Source organism: Pinus tabuliformis, chromosome 3_1, assembly GCF_031772625.1.
Source record: "Pinus tabuliformis cultivar Carrire ecotype Pingquan chromosome 3_1, CPIR1, whole genome shotgun sequence".
Classification (NCBI taxonomy): domain Eukaryota; kingdom Viridiplantae; phylum Streptophyta; class Pinopsida; order Pinales; family Pinaceae; genus Pinus; species Pinus tabuliformis.
In genome coordinates this window covers 461,383,231-461,403,936 of record NC_142301.1, presented here as the reverse complement: position 1 = coordinate 461,403,936, position 20,706 = coordinate 461,383,231, and positions in this window count along the sequence as shown.

The window sequence follows — 20,706 nt, the reverse complement described above, 5'->3', positions numbered from 1 at the left end:
AACTCATATTTTTTTTCCATGATTTCTGGATGTAGTTACAATATTTATGCCGTGATTTTTAAATGTTTGTGCAACCATTTTTCATTGTGAACTTAAAATCCTTGAAAATGCATCATACTCACTTAGGTAACCTATTTATGTTTGTCATAGTTTAGGTAAGTATTTGCATAAAAAACGAATAGGAACAAGATGAAATAAATAAATGTACTAGGAGTTACTACCTATCATTATTTATGTTTGTTTTTTTCAAAGCTTTAACATGTAGTAGTAAAAATGTAAATGTATAAACTTAGTAGTGGTTACTATCCACCAAAAATTTATGCAAGTCCTTATCCCTTGGTAGGCAATTAAAAGATGAAAACTTTTGATGTTTGAACATAAACAATTTTGTTTGTTTTATATAATGTTTCTAAGAATATAAAAATAATGATGTTTTGTTCATATATTCAAAACAACATGACAAACAGAAGAAGCTTCCCTGAATGTTCGAATAGGAACAATTTTGTTTATCCAACTTTTGATGTTTGAACATAAACAATTTTGTTTATTTTATATAATGTTTTTAAGAATATAAAAAATAATAATATTTTGTTTAAATATTTAAAACAACACGACAAACAAAAGAATCCTCCCCGAAACAAATAAATTCAAAAAGTATACTACATGGCTCATTGACCCAGTTAAGTCCAACTTCCCTCGCCTTAAAATTTTAGAATCTAGATGGTTTCCCTTACCATTTGAACATAGATTTTTCTTTTGGTTTTGTCCATCTGTCTTGACGGTTAAATTGCAGTTAATGTCATTACCACTACAAAACGTTGGACTCTTCATTGATAGTAAGTATTGATATGAGTATGCCATTATGGGTTTTTTATTTCTCTTCTGAAAAGGTCTTATAAACATCTTGGTTTCTTTCATTCATCATGAAATATATGTAAAAAGTGGTTTATAGAATTTCTTTTTTTGTTTTAATTTGTCAATCCTTCTTTTTATCACAATAGCAAGTAACATTTTATCACAGTTTTTCTTTCTATAAGCATCTGGGTACTTTGTGAATTGTATCCTTATGGTGTTTATGGCTTCAAGTGATCTAGAATATTGCAACAAATATAGATCTTGTAATTCTATCATGCTCTATAAAAGAATTTTGATAGTCACTTAAGGTTGAATATATTTTTTAGCTAGCATAATAGAAGATAGAAGAATAATTTAGGTTTTGATATTGCCTTGTCTATATATATCATAACGTGCTCCTATGGAAAATATCAAGATAAAATTTATTAGAAGGAAAATACTTTTCATTTTCTTGGCTTGTAATGTCTATACAAAGAGTAGTCTTTTCCCGCATGAATTGGTACCCACAAATTTTCATCTGTGACATCTCTAATAGATTTAAAAACAAATTTCATAACTTTTTAAACATACATGGAACACAACTATTATTGAGATGAAAAAGTCTCAATCTAGAGCCCAGTATGATGTGTAACCCTGTCCGTTTGTCATCATGTCATCATCATATATATATATATATATATATATATATATATATATATATATATATATATATATATATATATATATATATATAACATTTAAAGAATGTCAGCTCATAAAAAAAAATCACGTGAAGAAATTGGATCCCTCTCTGCTCATGTTAGATCTGTATTTAAGATGGATCTATGCTCATATAAGGTTCCAAATGGTGCCATGGTTATTTATAAGAATTTTCTCCATCTAAAAATATTTTGTTCCAAATTAATTGATGTGATGGATACTTGAGCTTATACAAGAGTAAATATTGTTAAATATGATTATAAGGGGTTTGAATAGTTATGTTTAATCGGTCTAGAATAATATTCGATTTGACTATTGAATCTTTCTATTTACTTGGTGAATATTTATATTTACCTAGTGAAGAGTCGAATACATATGAATATGGCTACTAAGTTTTTTCATATACACGGTTATTACACTTCACCTATCTCCCCAATGCAATATGTTTTTTATAGAATAATACAAGATCAAATTGAAAGGATTAGTTGAAAATTTTTTATTTAATAGAGAACTATCAATGGAAGAAGTTTATTTTTCATGAAAGCTCAAGGTGCATAACCATGAAGACAATCTAAGCATCCTTGGGAAATATATATTCATGAAATAAAATGGGTAATTGGATTTAAGGACAATAACCATCCAGTTAAAAAAGGATGATCTACAAAAAATATATTCTTGAATCAAAATAAAAGATAAACTAGTAAAATCCACTAATACTATTCATTTATATATGGACATTTTGAAAAAGCTACATGTCATATCCCTCACGTAATTAACTCAACGTAAATCAAATTGTTATGAAATAAGTTACGAATTAGTTACAAACTAATTCTTGATAACTGATTTGGGGAAAATCAAGAAAAGGGGATCTTGGTAAAAAGAAAACGGTATGGTTGTTGATTCGGTTCTTGCTGGAAAAAGCAAGCTATTCTACCTGATTCGTAAGAATCCATGCCTTGCTTGGGGGCGACAATCACTCATACGACCAGATCCGCTTTCTTTCACACAACAATATAAATGTTGTTAACGGAAAACGCAAGAGCTGTGTAAGGGAGCTTACTTGTGAGTTACAGATGTTTTTTCTCCGCCTGATTTTACTTAAATAATCGGAGGCTGCAGCATTATCAATTCACTAGAGATTTGAATTCACGGCTGGTTTAACGGTTTTGAAGTTTCTGATCATTCAGAGGTATTTCGAGGTTTATCAAGATGAGTTCCAGAATTACGTATCGGTATCCTCGCTGTACATGTAACTGTTACACGAGAGGCTGGGGTCTGAACATCAGTATTTGCCTCGCCTGTGGCGCAGGTCTGAGAGGGACTGGCGAGTTGGTTACGCATATCCCCTGTCGCCATGTTTTGGTCCCTAGCGCGGCCCATAGGGGAAAAAGATTAATCCCATGTCACAGAAATCCAATTTCCACAATTACAGTGAATTCAGGGCACTTGGTTAATAATCCGCAATGTCCCATATGCCTGGGCCAGTTTCAGGTAGGGACCGAAGCAAGGGAATTGCCGTGCAGCCACATTTATCATTCAAATTGCATTGTTCCATGGCTAGCTCAAAATCCCACATGCCCTGTGTGTCGCCGTTCCTTGCCAAGAGAGCAAACTAATTCTCCTTCGGCGCATGGAGGCGCATATAATTATGTTTATCAATATATTCCTTGGTTAATCTTGTTACTCGAGCTTTGGATCATATTCGTACGCTGAATCGAGAAAAATCAATACCCTTTACGATATTGCGTGCAGGAAAAATACCAGCTCAAATTTGTAGGTGAACAATGGTCACGAGCTTCTACCTTCGGCCATTGTGTGCCCCTCTGGTGGAGGTTGGAGGCGAAGACATGCGAACATTCTACACTTTGGGCTTTTATCTTCTTGCTGGCTTCCAAAGCAATGGTGATGGAGGCAAGGTGGATTGCGATGAACAAGATAAGTAACTTTCTCGCTTTATGGAAGGAAAAATATAAATATTAGTATGCTTTATTTGGGTATCTTTTGAAAGATTTCTTACCAAATATGGATAGAATATAAACATAATAGTATGCAATGACGAATTTGAAGAAAATACAAGGATGTAAGAGCTAGGTAAATATGTAGTTTTACCTCGTAAAGTAAAAATGTAGATTTCTTTAGAAATACTACATGTGAATCTTGTGTTAAATGCTTTATGGTTCTAGCTAACTTTTGATGTTTTGAAAATGCATTACATGCATGAGGAAGTTAGCTAATGACGTGCTTTTAGGCACATAGTTTTTCGTTTCTATAGTTTCTTTTGGTAAAAGAGTGCATACTTCAGGTATGAGGATGAAGGATTCCAGGAGAGTTTTCTTGGAAACAAAATAGTGGTTCTTTCTTTAAAAAATATATATGAATAGTGTTCCTAATATATTGAAAACCCATACTTGTATTATTAAAAGATTATGTGCACTGCATATACTAAAGAGGGGCTATTAGGATAAGCTAATGGATGCTCAAAGAACGGTCGTTGTGTTATGGAGATGTGTTCTTTATATGTTAACAAAACTATGCTAATTTCTTGAAAAATAACTATGTGAAAGGAGCGCATGTGCAAGGCGCAGAACAATAGTTATTACTTGGTATGTAAACATATCCAATGTGTTATATGTTTTAAAAAGGAAACATGGACTTGTAAAACTAATGGTTAGATCTCTTAGAGAGAGATATGTACCAGTGTGAGTAAGCATTGTGAAAAGTAGAATAAGAATTTACTTGAATAGATGTACTAGTTAGTCAGTATGTTATGCTTGCTCATGCAGATGAGTAGATGTTAAAAGATCACTTTTAGAGTTTGTTTAATGAATTATTAATAATGTATCTAATATTGTTGCCAAAGCTTGTTGACAACTACATTGAAAGGAGACGACGGCGATTAATGCCAAAGGGGAAGTGATGTTTAACATTATGGCAGGAAAAGGATTATTGGTCCATGCAGATGAGTTCAAGTTGCAGGATTGTCCATTACTAGAACAATCATGCCACAAGGAATGTTGTATGTGGCGGTATGTAAGTAAAAGATTACATGAGAACTGTATTAGCTTTTAGCTAGTTATGTGATAACTTAATGATAACTCATTGTAATGATTTTATAACAATGGTTAAGGGATGGAATCCCTTATAAGCCATTGAGTGAGGGGTGAAATCCCTCACGAGCGTTTAATAATAAGATTAAACGTTTGCTGGTTTTCACCCTACGGGGTTTCCAGGGTAAATTGGTGTTCAAATGGTGTGATTGCCTTTTGTGTCAGTTTGATAATGATGAGTCCTTGATGTTGATGGTTCTTTATTTGATGTGACAACCATAATGTCCTAGTACATGATTATTTAATATGGTTAAGGATATCAAGAAATGGATGCAAGGATTCATGAGACAATTTATGTCATTACACTACCACAGTGGTGGTTAAAGGTTATGCAATGGTTATGCAACTTACTGTCTTGATGGAAATTTACTTGATGTATTAATGAACACTATGTCTAATGGTTAATGATGAATTGTGGAGTTATGAATTTGATAAATTACTAGTGGGTAATTTGTATAAAAAATTCTAACTCCCTACTTTTACATGCGAGGTTACCGGGGTATGTGACAAGTGGTATCAGAGCTAAAGGTTGCAGCACTGGCGCCTTTGGGAATTGGTAAGCGGAAAAGAAATTGAGGTACGCCGTTAGTGGGCATTAACTCAGGTATGAGTTTATCCATTCACATATTGATTTATGTAGTACACTACTTTCGGCATGATATGTGTGATTCATGTTTATAACTGCTTTGAGTAGTAAGTAATAAAGTTGTTGCATAACTATGTTCATGAAACTAGATTCCTGATGAGGATAAAAGACAATGAAACTTTTGTCACACCTAAGAACAATATTGAACACTCATTGAGGGAAGTGACAATCAACTACCCACTTATGATTTGCAAATATGTTAATAACAAAGATGCATTCAGTGAAAAAGATTGAAGTTACAATGAACAAAACTTAATGAGCCAATACAGGAATATAAAATATGGGGTTCTCCTTGGTTTGATGGTATAGTGTTTTTAAAAGACATTGTAAGAACCCCTTTAGACTTGGAAATAAACCATGAGTCAAGTAATGAGATTTGACTATAATAACTAATTTTTTTTTTTACTAAGTCTTGTCATGAATGCATGAAAATGACTGGTAGTTGAGGTTGGTTAGTGTTGTATGACTAACCAATATAACGTATGTGCATTAATTGAATTGGATTTAAGATTATTACAATTCGTAAACAAGTGAAGGTTGACTGATGTCACATGCATGGAATGTGTGTATAAAGATTCTTACTCTCTCTGTGCTATAGTTCCGGTTGTTTATGAGAAGAGTTCTTAATTTTATTCACCATGAGAATGCATGATGAATAGTATATTCTTATGTCTTAATAGATTTAATGATGTTACCCTCTAATTAATTGAAATCCATTAGCATGGTATGTGTTTATGTTAATCATTACTTGTTGGGAGATAAAAACCATTGGAGCCTCGATTTAATGATGGTTGAATTTATCTCTACTATGGGAATGATGGATTTCTTATGCATGTTGCATTCCAGTGTGAAGTTAATTGAAGAGGCATGTTCAGTGGGTAACATTTCAAGGACCCATTCATGGTATAATTACATGTGATAATTATTCATAAATAGACTACATGTGTTAATACAGTTGTCAGTAAACTCTAACTACCTTCCCCAACTATAGATGCTTCCAAAGGAAAAGGAAGCAAGGAGAAGGAAGAAGATCGTGTTGTAGGGACAGACGGAGATGGGAAAAAGAAATTGCTAAGTCTGGTGATGACCAGATAGCGCAAGCTTTGAGTGTCAGAATCTTGCAGAAGACTCTAAGTCTGGGGATGACTAGATAGCGCTCGATGTGCATGTGATTATTCCCTTGACCATGCTTAAGGAGTTGGAAAAAGATAACTATAGTGTGTTGATGTTAATGATTTTCGTAATGTTTCCTTGAAGTCATTATTCTGAAATGGTCACACAGTAGTGTTATGATAGTTGTTGCATCTAGCATCAAGTGGTAACTCTAGTGCATGTGTGACACTTAGGAGATCATGCTTCTAATTGCATAAGTAGAGCAATTACTTCCGGTAAGGGTGGTTCAATTTGTTAGTTATGCATGTTGAACCAAGGAAAAGATAAGTAACTCTATTCTTTATAGAGAATAATTAGTTGTGTTTTATTAAATAGTTGGAAATATCATGGGGTTGATTTCTACAGTAAAGATTGATTGTTTATACGTTTTTCTTGGTAGGGAAAATATGATAATGCTTGCAGTAAAAGATTGGTTATTTTATATGTTTTCTTAGTAAGGAAAATAAGTAGTTCCTCCTAGAGAGACTACATGTGAGAGAAATGTTTGTCTCTTGTCATTTTTCTTGGAACAAAATCCTTACCTGTTTCATGGAAAGAACCATGTGCATTGAAGTAAAGTAATTGTGTTAGGAAAAGACATGTTGCATAATGGTAGCTATTATGACTTTGGAATTATGACTCTGTGTGTACATAGAGAAAGTGATCATGTTAACTTTCTTGAAGACAATAATCTTTTGAAGAGATTGTCTTGCTAGATGAGTTGTGTTGATCTCTTGATTTTGGATGGATAAGCAAATCTTGTTCTGTATCTTGATTTTTATGCATAAAGATGGATATCTTTAATAATTCCCTGAAAAGGAAGATAGAAGCATAAGGTTAAAATGACTTCCTTTAAGAAAGAGGTATGTAGTTTGTTGTATGAAATGATGGTAGTATTCTAGTGAAGGGCTTATATGATAAGCAATGGTATGCACAAACATTAGTCATTGTGATATAGAGTTATGTTCCTTGTATGTTAGAGAGATTATGTCTTATTATATTAATGATGCATGACCAAAGCTAGCCATAGTAAACGTAAGATAATACTCCATTAATGACGATTTGGATTAAGACAACAGACTATGGCAAAATTGGAAATGTTTAGATTATTAACTCAACTGTTGTTGACATTTATACATTGATGAATATTTGCATATGCTTTTATACATGAAAATATTGTATGCATGAAAATTCTTGGAAATTGAATACGTGATAACTGATGCATATTTATAACTAACGTTGCTGATGGGATTAAGTAATGGTAGCTTAACGGAAACAAGAAAACTCATCACGTAAATGAGAAATTATAACATTATATGATATGCATGAATTATGTTGTTTGGAGAATCTGAATGCATACAACATGTATGATAGATATGTTTCCCATCAATCTAGATGTTGTGGACCCATGATGAGGGATAAGTGTAAATGCATGGTGTACATGCATGATTATTTTGTTAATGATAATGATTATATGGTTCATTATGTAAATTACTTTGGGAAATATTGATAACGGAGGAATTTAACATGCCAAACAGTTGCAGATAGATGTGAAAGGCTAGAATGCCTTGGGTTGATGGCAGTTACCTGCCTGGAGGGGCTGATGGTACTTGTCTGCCCGGATTTTGAAAGGCTGGAATGCCTTGGGTTGATGGCAATTACCTGCCTGGAGGGGTTGATGGTACTTGTCTGCCCGGAGTTGGGTTGATGGCAGCTACTTGCCCGGAGGGGTTGATGGTACTTGTCTGCCCAGATTTCCTCTCCCTGGAATTCTTGAGCTGGTTGGCCAGTGGAATTCCATGTTAGACTTGGTAAGGTCTCTATCAAAGAAACTGTCTAGATGTGAAAATGACTCGATTTGGTTGTGGAAACCAGTTCCCATGGGTTGGGAATTCTTTAGCCTATTATGGTGCTCATAGCGAAAGAAATGAACGAATCTGCTATATGATATGTTGAAAATAAATTCTATATATAGTTGTGTGAAATGTGTTATGCACATTTAACACGAAATGGGCTTAGTGCTCAATAAGGAGTAATTGGAAATTTTAATTCCTTTATTGTATTATTAATTTTGTGAGCATCTTAGTGGGAGCTAAGACAGTTTTTGCTTGATGTAGTGATTGACTGTTTTGATGATTAGAGAGCTAGGTGCTCTTTTGGTACTTTTAGAAGTACTCAGTCGATGTCTTTAGTGAGAGTTACTTCAGAGTGCATGTGGAGCAGTGATGAGCTCTTAAGTGCTTGTAAAAGTACTGTGATTTAAAAATCATCTAACGTTGCACAACTGATTGCTCGTTAAAAGTATTTCATTTGACTCACAATATTATGACTAATGCGATTGAATTTATTTGTCAAACATTACAAGATTGCTTACCATGGAGGGTTGAAGAGTTTTCCAACCACTATTAAAATGCTTACATGAAAGTATTCATGATTTTCAAGGATAGATGGTAAGTAATGGTAAGTTGACACAGAGAATTGTTTATTATGAATGAATAAGGGTCAAGTGGTGGCGATTAGAAGTTGCATATTTTTGCAATTACGAATGCTTCTGACTATTGATGCTTATAACTAATTATATTTCTTATGACTATATCATTACTATTTTGTTGTCATTTCTTGGAATGAAAACTTTGATTTTAAAGAGGAAGGATCACATTTTGTGTGGTTTAGATGGTATACAATGAGTAAAATCTCAAGTTCTCAATGAAAGATGAACACCGAGGACGGTGTTCTTGTTAAGGGGGGGAGTATGTCATATCCCTCACGTAATTAACTCAACGTAAATCAAATTGTTATGAAATAAGTTACGAATTAGTTACAAACTAATTCTTGATAACTGATTTGGGGGAAATCAAAAAAAGGGGATATTGGTAAAAAGAAAACGGTATGCCTGTTGATTCGGTTCTTGCTGGAAAAAAGCAAGCTATTCTACCTGATTCGGAAGAATCCATGCCTTGCTTGGGGGGCGACAATCACTCAAAATAAAAAATAGGTCACTTTTTCATCTTAATTTTGAAATTTCTTAAACAGTTATTTTTTTTTTTAATTCCCTTTATAAGTCAAACATCCTAATCATTCATATATATAATCATTTACATTTAATTATTTATATTTATAATTATAGTTGTATTAGTATGATTATATAAACATAGATAAGTATCAATTCATGATAAATATTAAAATAGTCACTTTATAATGCTTTTCATATTATCAAAATAAATAAAAATAAAAAATAAAATCATAAAAATTAGTTAAATTGTAATTTTATTTTAAATTATCATTATTATTAATAATTATTAAAATAATTAATATGTGAATTAAATATATATACAATTAAAAAACATGTAACAAAATTTTTACTTGTAATAAGATTTATAAGTTTTGTTACACTATCATAAACAAATATCATAATTTATTAATATCACATATTTCAAAAAACCATAACTTATTTCATATAGTACTTATTATCTTAATAATTAATTAATTTAAAACATTGAAAACCCTATTCCAAAATAAATATCTCAATATATATGATTTCATCAAATCACTTTGGTCATTATACACACAGGGCTATGTCTTTGACCAATCTGAACTATTTGGATGTGTTCGAACCAATTTATATCAATTTATTTGAAATGGTCATTGAGCCAAGAAGTTCATTTTACAACCCAGTATGATGTGTAACCTTCGCATCAAACTTGAAATTTTGCTTATATAAACTAAAATAAAAAATTTAAAACATCTAAAAATTAAATAACTCTACAAAACATTTAAATAATATCTACTCGTAAAAAAATTACAAGTAAAAGAATCAAATCCCACTAAACTCATGTTGGATAAGCGCAGATACGGATCAATACCTAGCAGCACACCTTCTAGTTCATTATCTTATAAAAACAAAAATCCTCTTATCTTATAAAAACAAAAATCGAAACATCTCGTTATTATTTCATTCCTTATATTCTATCCAAAAGTTCCATATTTAGACCCTAACAATCCATGGTTCAGCTGTCTATACGTTCATTGCCGTCCCTGCCCAAAGATGCAGACCTGGCGGCTAATCTATAAATTCATAGAATCATTTACTCAATGAAGATTGCAGGAAATGACGTTAAAACGTTCTCTGTGCGATGATGCTAATTCAACACCATGAAAAATCGTCCATAATCTAACTTTTACACAACAGTCAAATATTCATGTTGGAATGAATGGTCAGTTACGTTCACTTAACCAAGTGCGTTCCGAAAAGACGATTCTAGAAGCCGTCATTTGATTCAATAAATATCACATTTCACGATGATCTTTATCTACTTATTTCGTTAGCCGTCATACAAACATTTCAATAAATAAAAAAACTCACATTTACAATAAAAACGGTGACTATTAAAAGAAAATAAAATTATTAGATGATTAAAAGAATATTCCATTATTGCAGATATCACCCTCTTTTTAAATGGCTACTTCATTTTATTTTTAAAATATGATGTAATTAATTATTAGCTTAAATTTTAGTAAATTAGTAAGTTTTTAAAAAATTGTTATATAATCGTGAAAAGATTTATTATTAAGAAATTAGAGAAAGATGCGGTAGATTTTAAAATAAAGAAAATTTAAAATTTTTACCATACTTGTGAGGAAAGGTAAGTGTGGGTATTAATTGAAAGATCGTGTGTGTGTATATATATATATATATATATATATATACACGGTAATTAGGAGTTATTAGTCTCTGCTGGGGACTATATGCGATCGATCGATCGCTGACCCTCCGTTGACCGAGGTGATTTTTCGATAAATTAAGGATATAACCTAAGTTGAACTAAGGTTTTGGGTGTGGAAAGGTTTTAGGGTCTTATTGCGGGTTTCGCATCGTTCGAGGTGAAGGCCATGTGGTCTCGCGGCTCCCACGCGGACGGCATGTACTGTGGTGGTCTTATGGCCGAACAGTTGTCCCTCCTCGAGATCCTGGAAAGTTACTCGGCTTGGGTTTTACCCTGTTCGCGGCGTTTGGGTTATTATTGTTACTTGGTTGTTTAGCTGTGCAGTCTCTGCGATTTTTCCTTTGCATTTGTTGTATTGTCTGCGGTGAAAACCGAATGCGGTTAACTGTATAGCAAACGTTTGGTTGTGGTTCTGTTGTTCCAGGTCCGGCTTGTATGCCTCGAGTGTCTGGTGTCGTTTTGGTAAGTTCGGCTACTGTATTGTTTAGATGTTTGTTCCTCTATCGTTTGGTGTTTTCCAGTGGCGTTGATGTTTGTCACAGTATTGGCATTCTGGTTAAATACTGAGGGTTTCTGTTACCTGCATGGGTTTTATGGAAATTTCTGTAAATGTCGGTTTCGACCACCATGTGAGTTCCTTGTCATTTGGGCTGAGACGACCTGGGTGAAGCTGTGATTCTTGGTACAGATTGAGCGGCACGTGGTCTCGCGACTCCCAAGCGGACGACATGTACTGTGGTGGTCTGCCTGCTCGAGATCCTGGAAAGTTAGTCGGCTTGGGTTTTACCCTGTTCGCACCCTTTGGGTTATTATTGTTACTTAGTTGTTTAGCTCTACAGTCTCTGCGATTTTTCCTTTGTATTTGTTGTATTGTCTGCGGTGAAAACACAATGCGGTTGCTGCCTGCTCGGTTAACTGTATAGCAAATGTTTGGTTGCGGTTTTGTTGTTCCAGGTCAGGCTTGTATGCCTCGACTGTCTGGTGTCGCTTTGGTAAGTTCGGCTACTGTATTGTTTAGATGTTTGTTCCTCTGTCGTTTGGCGTTTTCCGGTGGCGTTGATGTTTGTCACAGTATTGTCTGTTCGTTTCCCTCAAGAGTCCATGGTTATTTGAGCATTATAAGTTAATGGCATTCTGGTTAAATACTGAGGGTTTCTCTTACCTGCATGGGTTTTATGGAAATTTCCGTAAATGTCGGTTTCGACCACCATGTGACTTCCTTATCATTTGGGCCGAGACGAGCTGGGTGAAGCTGTGGTTCTTGGTACAGATTGAGCGGAAGTCTTTTGTAGTTTGAAGTGTTTTTGCACATGAAGATTTAAACAAATTGGGGTTTTTGAACTGTTTGTGCCGCATATTAGGTTTTTAATGGAATGTATTGTGGTTTGGAGAAAGAAATAGGTACTCCTCTGTTAAATTCAAGGGTCTGGTGCTGGGTTCTGCATGAATATGGTCTAGACGAGAAGGAATTCGAACCCTCGGCTTCGTTGCAGGTACAGCGTTGTTCTACTAATTGCTTTTTGTCAAATTTTCTATTAATTTCTTTTTGTCAATTTGTTAGGCTTTTAATTTTTGCATTGTGTAGGTTTATGGTCCAGTTACTCTAGGTTTATAGTCCAGTTACTGCGTGGTCCCTGCCGGGGACTATATGCGATCGATCGATCGCTGACCCTTTGTTGACCGAGGTGATTTTTCGATATATTGACAATGTAACCTAAGTCGAACTAAGGTTTTGGGGGTGGAAAGGTTTTGGGGTCTTATTGCGGGCTTCGCATCGTTCGAGGTGATGTGTAACGCTGCTATGAATCGGACAGTATACAATTGATTTGGTAATAAATTCAGATTGATTTACAATCAACTTGGGTTACGGCATGTACTGTGGTGGTCTTATGGGCGGACAACTGTCCCTCCTCGAGATCCTGGAAAGTTACTCGGCTTGGGTTTTACCCTGTTCGCGCCCTTTGGGTTATTATTGTTACTTGGTTGTTTAGCTCTGCAGTGTCTGCGATTTTTCCTTTGTATTTGTTGTATTGTCTGCGATGAAAACACAATGCGGTTCATGCCTGCTCGGTTAACTGTATAGCAAACGTTTGGTTGCGGTTCTGTTGTTCCAGGTCTGGCTTGTATGCCTCGACTGTCTGGTGTCGCTTTGGTAAGTTCGGCTACTGTATTGTTTATATGTTTGTTCCTCTGTCCTTTGGCGTTTTCCAGTGGCGTTGATGTTTGTCACAGTATTGTCTGTTCGTTTCCCTCAAGAGTCCATGGTTATTTGAGCATTATAAGTTAATGGCATTCTGGTTAACAGGGCGGAGATAGGCAGAAGGTTGGCATGGTTTCTGAGAAGGATAGAGAACGAGAGCTTACCAATTGAATTAGCTTAGTTTGCTTTTGTTTATATATTGGATCAAATGTTTCCTTTGCGAAAATTATAAGCTTTTCCCTGATACTGAGGGTTTCTCTTACCTGCATGGGTTTTATGAAAATTTCCGTAAATGTTGGTTTGGACCACCATCTGACTTCCTTATCATTTGGGCCGAGACGACCTGGGTGAAGATGTGATTCTTGGTACAGATTGAGCGGCAGTCTTTTGTAGTTTGAACTGTTTTTGCACATGAAGATCTAAATAAATTTGGGTTTTTGAACTGTTTGAACTGTTTGTGCCGCATATTGGGTTTTTAATGGAATGTATTGTGGTTTGGAGAAAGAAATAAAGACCTGCAAGTATTTATGTATTTATGTGCCGCATATTGCCTTTTTTTTTATTGATGGAATGTATTGTTATTAATGGAATGTGTTATGGTTTGGAGAAAGGAGCGTTGTTTTCCTGGTACTCCTCTGTTAAATTCAAGGGTATGGTTTCATGAGTTGTCAGGCTTGAGCAGACTGATGTTCTTGTCGCTAGGTTTTGTTGTTCTTCTTGCCCAAAATGTTAAAATATTTAAGATTGCAGTCTGTTTTGTAATTGCACGGTTTCCTATCTTAGGCGTGTATTCAAGGTTTTTCGCTTGTATAATTTATGTGTATGCTTACTTTGGTGCATAATGTTTTTTTAAGTTTGTAATTCTGTTATGGATGTATGAATATTTGACTCTGACATTACTCCTAGAGCGGAAGGTTTCTTTGTTAAGTTCATTTAGTAACTGTTAAGTTCATTTTCTTTGTTAAGAACTGCTGAATTGAAGGTTTGCTATACTGGTACTAGATGTTCTTCGTTTGCTATTGTTTATATATTGGATGAAATGTTTCCTTTGCGAAAATTATAAGGTTTTCCATGATACTGAGGGTTTCTCTTAGTTGCATGGGTTTTATGGAAATTTCCGTAAATGTCAGTTTCGACCACCATGTGACTTCGTTGTCATTTGGGCCAAGACGACCTGGGTGAAGCTGTGATTCTTGGTACAGATTGAGCGGCAATATTTTGTAGTTTGAAGTGTTTTTGCACATGAAGATCTAAATAAACTGGGGTTTTTGAACTGTTTGAACTGTTTGTGGCGCATATTGGGTCTTTAATGGAATGTATTGTGGTTTGGAGAAAGAAATAAAGACCTGCAAGTATTTATGTATGTGCTGCATATTGCCTTTTTATTAATGGAATGTATTATGGTTTTGAGAGAGGAATAAAGACCTGCAAGTATTTTTCCAGGGGCTTCTGGAGACTTCGTTAACCAATTTCGTCATTTGCATATTTTCTCATGGTACTCGTACAGGATGTGTTGTGCATGAATATGGTCTAGACGAGAAGCAATTCGAACCCTTGGCTTCGTTGCAGGTACGGCGTTATTCTACTAATTACTTTTTGTCAATTTTTCTATTAATTGCTTTTTGTCAATTTCTTAGGGTTTTAATTTTTGCATTGTGTAGGTTTATGGTCCAGTTACTCTAGGTTTATAGTCGAGTTACTGTGTGATTGTTTTAAAAATATAGATATTTAAGTTGTATTGGCTCATTTATATTTTTTCTCTCATTCAATTATATTGCAATTCAAATCTGGAATCGTCATTGTTTATTCTGTGTTTACATTAATATTAATATTAATATTATTAATTATTATAATCATAACAATAATATTATTTGAGATGATCCCAACAAGTAGAAGTTGGGTAATGCATCCAACTAGCTCTGTATAATGATGTATCAAGACATTTTGCCTATTTAAACCTTAGATTAAAATCTCATGTTAGCTAGTTATAACCAGATTGGTTCTGATATGATGTTCAACTACCTTATTCTCCTCAGAGAGAAAAAATAATTTTATTATGAAAACAAAATTACATTTACTATATATGTTTTTGCATTTCACAGATATCCTTAAGCATAGGAAGTGATAAAAGTATTGCTGACAACATATCTTGCTTCATAAACAGTTTTCAAAAATGTCAATATGACAGCCCTATCATAGTCATTCTAACATATATCAGAGCTTTGAAGCCAGTTTTGTCTCATAAGAAATTAGCTCCTAGATATGTCCATAAACAGTCCCATAAAAAAATATACATATAGAGATATCCTTAAGCATAGGCACTGATAAAATTATGGCTGAGAAGATATCTTGCTTCATAAATAATTTTCAAAAATGTCAATATGACAGCCCTATCATGGTCATTCTGACATATATTGCAGGTTTGAAACCAGTTTTGTCTCATAAAAAATTAGCTCCTAGATATGTTCATAAACAGTGCCATAAAAAAATATACATATAGATATTCACATTTAAACAGTCCCATGATTATATCAAAAGTGTGTCAAGACTTTCCATGAGCTGCCCTTCCACTTTCTCTTGAATGATCCAAGCTCGTGCTACCAAGTGTAATCTAGCTTTTGACAGTCTATCAGTTTCCATGTTCCTGTCTTTGTAGACATGTTGAAAGATAATGTGTTAAATACTCTGTTCAAGCAAGTTGAATCTGCTGAAATATAGGGTGAAATTTATAATTATCCAATGAATTTGTTCCATTCATCCAATTCACCACAATTTGTGAATCATCAAAGATCTGTAATTTTTGGGCATCTTTTTTCACGTGCCACAATTGGCAACAGTGTTGGGACAATTTGCCCAAGCAGACTGTTGCTGTGTTTGCCAAAGCTGTCCTTTGAACATATTACATGTTCATCATTTATATGAATCATACCTCCATCATCACATAATAATGGATCTTCTTGACAAGCCTTATGGAAGTACGCTTATGCACTACTCGTATCTTGTTCTCAATGGCTTGTTTGGGTTCCTTGACCCTTGAATTCTGTTTAGATCCATATAGTATAACCATACTCTGATATCGAATAGCAGGAAACTTTTTACCTTGAAATATATTGGAGTTGCAACCTAGCACAAATTGGAGACAATACTTTTTATATTTTGACAGTTGAATTGGTGCACCACTTATGTAAAACTCATAAATAGCCTCACAGTTATTTTATTTCACAAATGCAATTGACAATGATGTTAACTTTCAGAAATATTCTTAAACTTATGCTGCATTTTTTCATTTTGTCTTTCCATTGCTTCCTTTTGTTAACTTCATTTTTTCTTTCCATTGCTTGCTTTTGTTAACTTGCACAAATATTCTTAAAATTATGCTCCTTTTTTACATTATGTCTTTGCATTGTTTCCATTTCCAACTTCTTTGTTATTTATAAATATGGCTTCTTGCTAGAAATTTGATATTTGTTTAGCAACATAATGCAATAGCCTATTTTTTTAATATACATACATTTTGTTCAAAACAATCATGTTCAGTTTTTGCTAACTTCATCAATATTTTTTGCAAAGTTGTACAAGACAATTGCAAAAGGCAACTCTGGTAAGCAATTGCAAATGATGGAAGAAATAATAGATGTTGACAATTACAAATTCAGATTGCAATGCATTTTGCCTGAGAACATTGATATTGTATTAAAAAGAAATGGTCTTTTTAGACTAAATGCATTTTCATATACTGTAGGAGATTGTCTATTTGACTCATTCGAAATGCTTCTACATTTTCGTTATACTTCAAATGAATTGCGAAATGGGTTAATAGACCACTTTCTTTTTTGCTTAAAGAACAATGACGTTGAAGCAATATAGTCATATCAGTATGAACTAGCACCTGATTTCCTATACGAGTTACATGGTGTTAATGATATTGGTACATATCTTCATAAAATGCGTTATTCTGCATCTACAAATATAAAGGAGTCTGACCGAGGTTTATGGGGTGATACCTTTTGCATACGTTGGTTAGCTAAATGGCTAGATATATCAATTGCAGTTTGGTCATTGACAAGAAAAACGAGATATTTTCTCTTTAATCAACATGAAAATGCAATTCCATATTGCATTCTCTTTCATGATGCAAATCCTGTTAGTGGTCATTATGAACCATTGGTTTACCAAAAGTTTCCAATTTGCATTTGCAACCAGTCTAATATCTACCTGTCACCTATTTGCAAAGATATTGAAAGCCATTAGATGCACATTGCAAATAATATGGTTTTAAATGGACTAACAATTGCAAAGCAAGTGACATCTAATTGTGGTGACAGTCTCTTTAATGCAATTTGCTATTTAGTAGCAACAGAATTCAATGCAGAGTGTTTGCGACTTTACATTGTGCAATCTTTTTGCAATGCACTTATGCATAAGAATCAAGAGGCATTGCATTGTTTAGAGCAATACCTAGTAGTTGACACGATACACTATACAATGAATAGCAACTAGCAACAATATTTGATAAATATGGCAATGCCATATGAAAAAGGACAAGTGGAAGGCGGACCATTTTGTCTACAATGGATATCTGTGATATTCAAAGTCAATATCCAAGTATGGTCCTCTGTTGCTAATAACTTTGTCAATTACAGTTCCGCTTATTCGAGATGCAATGATATTGTTAACATCTTGTCATTCATGACAAATACATCACATATTCACTACCACGCAATGATACAAGAATATGTTCACAATTCTCAAGAACTGCACATGGAAGCAAATGACGTTTGTAATCAATTGCGTCATAAGCATATAGTAGAAAAATAGCAATGCATATCTCAAGTACATTTTAGCAATAATATTGCATTTGAGATATCATGCCATTTAGATCAAATGCAACCAACTAAGGATTGTAGGTTGAATTATCACAAGCTAAATCAATTCATACGTACAAAACGCAAATGCAATGACAAATGCAAAAAACCATTTTCTAATAAGAAGTCAAGAATTACAAGCAAGAAAAATGCAATACAAATTTATATGGAAAAAGTCGAAGACACGCCTAGGAATACATGTGCAGTTTGCAACAAATTGCATTTTCCAAAAAATACTAGATTCTTCACTATAGATTTGCAAGAAAAGCATATGAATTTGACATTGAATAATATGACCTTTAGCAATGAAAACATATGTGTTTCTTGCAAGAAAGCGCTCGAGAATGGAAAGCTACCACAATTTGCAACACCTGAACAAATAAGACGTAACATTTCATTGCCAACTGTAAATATACTTTCAGACCTAGAAGAAAGACTTGTGTCATTGAGAATTGCATTTGCACAAATCAGACAATGGGGACATAGCCGATCACAAATTGGCTTAACGGGATCAATTATCAATGTACCAGTTCATATGGACATTGTGCAAAAAGCATTGCCACAATATCTAAATGATACAATGACAATTGCAGTTGCATTGAAAAGACGATTGCAATACAAAAATGCATACAAACAGGTAAAGTACGTCCAATTATTGTCATGAAAGCATTGAATGAACTATGTTCTAGAAGTCTTTATAAAGCTAGCAACGTTTGTATAAATGAGAATTGGGTCCATGTTTTACAAGAGAATAATGGATAAATTGTACAAAATTCAAACAGTGACAATGAAAGTGATACAGATAGTGATGCAAATAATGAAACACTTACTGAAACATTGGTGCATGGATTAATAGAATCACAACGCATCTACGATTTGCAAGACAAGATTATTGAATTGGCACCTGCTGAAGGACAACGACCATTAGGCATTTTCAAGGACAAATATGCAGAAGAAATGAACTTTCCAACATTATTTTATGGCAATGCACGTGATCATGACATCAAAAATTGGTTTAGTTACCAAAAATTGTGCAATGGGAATTGTTACAAGCAAGTGGTGACTTCCAATATCATACAACAAATTTTTTTTTCAAGACAATGCGAATAATAATTGATAAAGTGCTTTCTTGCATATGGGTACGAATAAGAAAAGGACAACTAAAAGGCAGGAAAATATTAGCAAAAGATGTCAAGTATCGAGCAAATTTGGAAAAGTTATTGAAGTCTGACATTGGATACATAGATTTCAAAAACATTCGCATATCTTCTGACCATTTGGAACAAATTAGGAAAAACATATTTGCAATGATACGACAACTAGGGCCTCCAACTTCCTTTGTGACATTCACAAGTGCATAACATCGATGGAAACCATTAGTAGATACACTCGTCACATTGTTTAGAAATAAAGCAAATAAAAATGCTATTGATAAATTAGAAGATCATGACATTGACTACCTTATAAGAAAGTATCCAGTCACATGTAGCCAATACTATAGACATAGAATTAATGCTATAAAGCAATTGATATCTCAAGATACTACATTCTTTGGAAAAATATCTGATTACTATTTCGTAACATAATTCCAAAATAGAGGAACTGAACATGAACATGGACTGTTATGGATAGAGAATGCTCCAATATATGGAAAAGAAAGCAATTCAGAAATTGAGAAGTTTCTTGACAATTACATCACTTGTAATACAGATCATTTGGAGCCAGATGTTGCTAAATTGCATAAACATCACCATACAAAAAGTTGTAAGAAGCGAAAAAATTCAAATTGTAGATACAACTTCCCCATGCCACCAATGAAATCAACAATGATCATTGAACCAACCAATGCAAAAAATAAAAAAATCGTAGAGAAATCAATATCGTTTTTTGCATTCTTGGAGCAAACAAACTACAATGATTCAATAACACATGACAATTTCCTCCTAGAAATAGGGCTACTAGAAAATGAGTACATAGAACTATTACAACATACAATAAAGCAACCAACAATTTTCCTGAGACGAAAACCTTCTCACATTTGGAATAACAGTTTTGCAAAGGCTATGCCTACTTTATGGAATGCAAATATAGATGCACAATTTGTGCTAAATGCATATGTTGCAGCGTCATATTGTAGTTCATATATGACCAAAATTGACAAGTCTATGACAAATGCATTTAGAATAATACGCAAAGAGCATCAGAAAGATGAAATTGATGCTATGCAAATGATTCGTAACCTTGGAAATACATTACTCAATCTACAGCAAATGTTAGCTCAACAAGCAGTGCATATAGCACTTTCATTGCCATTGAGTTCTAGTTCAAGGGAATGTATATTTGTAAACACGTCTCCAGTTGATGAATGCACATTTATGCTTAAACCGCCTATTCTTTTGAAACAAGAACCTGATGATTCAAAAGATGTTATGTGCCATTCCATTGTTGACTACTACAT